This window comes from Octopus sinensis, linkage group LG3 (genome assembly GCF_006345805.1).
Source record: "Octopus sinensis linkage group LG3, ASM634580v1, whole genome shotgun sequence".
Taxonomy (NCBI): Eukaryota; Metazoa; Mollusca; class Cephalopoda; order Octopoda; family Octopodidae; genus Octopus; species Octopus sinensis.
Genome location: NC_042999.1, coordinates 59389768 through 59394064, shown reverse-complemented (window position 1 = coordinate 59394064; position 4297 = coordinate 59389768).

Sequence of the window (4297 nt, the reverse complement as noted above, 5' to 3'; positions counted from 1 at the left end):
ATATATATATATATAATAAGTTTTGTGTTTGTGTGTGTAATGAAATATTAATCATATTTGACTCTCAACAGGCTTTATTGGCGCCCTGTCCATTTTTCCGATCTGACCAAGTTTGTAGTCAGTCCTTTTTTCTTGTACAGACCGCAAATCCACGAGTTTATTTTCTTCTCATAATCTTGCCTGTGCTGTGCTAATCATATGTTCATTCTCAACATCAGTACATGTATCGTCATATGGTGCCAACTTTGAAATCATACAAATCTTGTCCATATTTTGTCCAACTTCCTTGAGATTGGATTCCTTAATAAAATTGTTCCTATTGCCACTATACAAATTGAATTTGTCTCTTTAGCTGGCTGATCTATCATACACTTCTCAAGTTCTTGCCAGTTGGCTACAAATTTATGCAAGTCATGTTTGCTTCCTGATGCAGGTTTCAACTGTTTCCTTTCTTTCCTCCAGTAACACGACGTTTATTCATTTGGAGTTCGTTCAAAATTTCCCTTCGCAGTTCTATTGCAATACTGTCTATCACACTTAATTAATTAGAACGTTTCGCCAATTGTGCAAGAGTGTATTTCACTTCTAGATGTAATTAGCGCTTGTTAAAACTTCCAAAGTTAAGTCTTTTGAAGTTGTAAAGCAGCTCTAGCCCGAAGAGAAAAGCTCGTCCCGCCAAATTAATATATATATATAGAACCTACGAGCTTTTAATCTTTGTCAGAGGTCCAAAGCTAACAACTGAACAGATTGAGGGTGGCAAATGTTGTCAGAGATCTATAAAAACTAGTAAAATAAATATATCAGTAAAATTCTTCGCTGAAAATATAGTTGTAATTTATATTAAACTGGAAGCGCATCTGCAGATTAGAATCATTCACTTTATAATAGATTCATCCATCTTGTTTTAGTCTTGTTTAAAGCGTGATGGACCTGTTTAAGTCTGGCGGGTTTCCAGCAAATCTGCTAACCACACTAACCTGGTGAGGTTACTGGAAAATCCCTGGATGTTTCAAGAGATAGGATGTATAGGATTTACAGTGATCAGACATGGATACATACGTATATACACATACTTTTGAGGTCAAAGAGAAAGCTCGTCCCGCCAAATTAAAAAATATATTTATATTTAAAACCTACTAGCTTTCAATCTTTGTCAGATTGGCACGCCGGGCCAAATGCTTAGCTGTGTTTCGTCTGTCTTTACGTTCTGAGTTCAAATTCCGCCGAAGTCGACTTTGCCTTTTATTATTTCGGTGTGGATAAATCAACTACCAGTCGCGTACTGGGATCAATCTAATCGACTGTCCCTCTCCCCACAAAAATTTCGGGCCTTGTACCTAGAGTAGAAAAGATTATATACTTTCTTAATGGTACGTTTTGTCTACTTGCTATCTTGAATTAGTATAAGTTATCTATATGAATCAGAAGTCATTAACAGGCGTTGAAATTGCTGTCTAGCATAGATAACCGTGTTTTGCGATAAAACTGGAATAGGAAGAAAGGAAACTTCGTCTGTTGGCACGCAAGTTGAATTCATGGATCTTATTTTAGAAAACAAAACAAATTTCTTTGAAGCCGAAAAATAAAATTTGTACATACATTACATACATGCAGACCAATCTACCAACTTACATACATACATATATAATCGACAAGTACCTTCCCGCATTTCCGGTCTTATGCCTATAGTAAATAAGATATATATATAAATATAATGTGGAGGCGCGTGGCTTAGTAGTTAGGGTGTTAGCATTATGATCGTAAGATTATGGTTTCGATTCCTGGACCAGTCGTTGTGTTCTTGAGCAAAACACTTCATTTCACGTTGCTCCAGTCCACTCAGCAGGCAAAAGTGAGTAATGCTGCGATGATCTGGCGTCCCGTCCAGCTGGGGAACACATACGCCATAGAAACCGGGAAACCGAGCCAATGAGCCTGGCTAGGCTTTAAAAGGGTGCATTTATTTATTTATATATAAATATAATATGTTTGCGTATATATATATGTGTGTATTCACGCGCGTGCGTGTGTGTAAATTGTTCCAATTTCGAACAACAAACTTGATCAAATAAGCTTAACAACAGATATAGTAATCAGAATGTCGTCTGGTTAAATCCATTTGCCTCTTTGGACAAATGTTTTCCTAAATCTGATCGATATCATGCTATTTTTAATCGGCACACCGTGAAGGTATCCTACGTTAACTCTGCTAACTTAGAGTACCTTATGCACCTCATAAAGAATAGTAAAATGTGAGAAAGTTTCAATAGTCCACCTACTGGATCTAGCGAACGTACGCATCAAAATACCAACAAATTGTGATAGTACAAATGCTTATGATATAGCTGACACGGTAACAAATATACGGGTGTAGGACGTCGCCAACTACGCAAAACATGAAATACGTAAAAACAGGACAACTAAACACAGAGAAGAGACCATTCCTTAGTTGTTGGCTGTCTATCTACTCCTCATTGCGAGCATTCAACGATAATATGAGTCTTCAAAGACAGTCGCTCCCACAAATTCTAAAATAAAACTTAGGATTTAGGTGAGGGGGTCACAGTTGGGAACAAAAACAGGACAGTTGGCACATACGTGGAACCCAACAAAAACCAATATGTAGGTTCGTTAGACCAGAACGAGAGGAAAATAGTGAAAGCTGGGACATATATTCTCTTTGAAAGAAGAAAAGACTGAAGAGACAGAAATAAATCGTTCGTGCAGGAAAAGAAAGACGGTCCCGTGGAAAAAGAAAGATGGACAATGAGGGGCGAGAGAAAGAGGGGGAAAGAGACACAGACGGGTAGAAAACGGCGAAAGAGGGAGGGAAGTAAAAGGGAATTAGAGAACAATGGAGGAAGGAAACAGTATAGAATAGAGTCGCAACAAAATGGTGAAGAGGAAATGGACTTTCAAATGAAGAGTAGATACACAGCCTGTTTCTACGTATTTGATGTCTTCTTCTTCCTCTTCCCCTTCTCCTCCCTCTCCTTCTTCTTTTTCTTCTTCTTCCCTACCAAGAATTCACAACGACCTCGAACCCACAAGAGTAAACAAGAGAGACAGAGACAGGCAGAAACAAGGTAAATGCCACTTGTGTTTGAACACTATACAAATATTCTTTAAAAAAATACTTAATTGTTTAATTGCTACAGTTGAAAAAGTCTCAATGAGTGAAACCGGTACTGAAATGTTTTTTTAATAAATTATTTTAGCATTTCCTATCTTGACTTCTTTCCCATCATATATATCAGCTCATAGGTTCCTTTTCATCCTTATATATATATATATATATATATATATTATATATATATATATATATATATTATATATATATATAGTATCAAATTGTTAGTATCAAATTGTGCCCATCCCCTTAGCTTCCCCTTTCCTTTCTCTTTGACAGCTTAAATAGCAGTAACTGATTAAATTCCTACCTCCTTCCTCCTCTTTCTGTGATTCTTGAAAATTTCATTAACAACCTGAACCACTACAATATAAGACCGTCATTTTGCTTCTCATTCGGATTCCCTGATATTTTCGCATGATTGTACCCTAAATCTCTCCACAAAACTGGATTATGAACTATAAGGACATACACAAATTTTGTAAGTTCAAGACTTTTTCATCGGATCTCCAAAAAATCGAACTTATCTGCGATTCTTGTAAATTTCAATAACAATCTGTTCCTCTACACGATATGACAGTCACTATGCTTTTACTCAGACCTTCCTCTACATGATATGGCAGTCACTTTGCCTCTTACTCGGATTTTCAGAAATTTTGTATGACTGTATCCGAAAATTTCTTCATACAACTTGATCAAATATTCAATATGAGCTATATGTAGACATGCATAAATTCTATAGGTTTAAAACCTTTCATCGGATCTCCATGAATCGAACTTTCTTCAATGCAGCTAATCTTACATCCTCTTTTGTATCTACCCCTTTTGATGTTTGGGAATTCTCTGATATTTTTTCGGCTGACGAGTACGAGCCATCTGTATTCACTGCATTTTTTGTAGCTTATTAAAGATGTCCTCGTACGAAACGATCGTACCGAGATTTTAATCCATTCTTGTTGCTTTTTTCCTACCTATATATATATATATATATATAAACTTACTTGGAGAAAAGAAAAGAAACGACCCGAGCGCGCTCAGTCATACAATAATTTAATAAATAAAATATATGCATACATACATATATGTACGTACCTACATCTACATGTATATATACATGCATATATATATATATATATATATATATATATATATAATATATATATA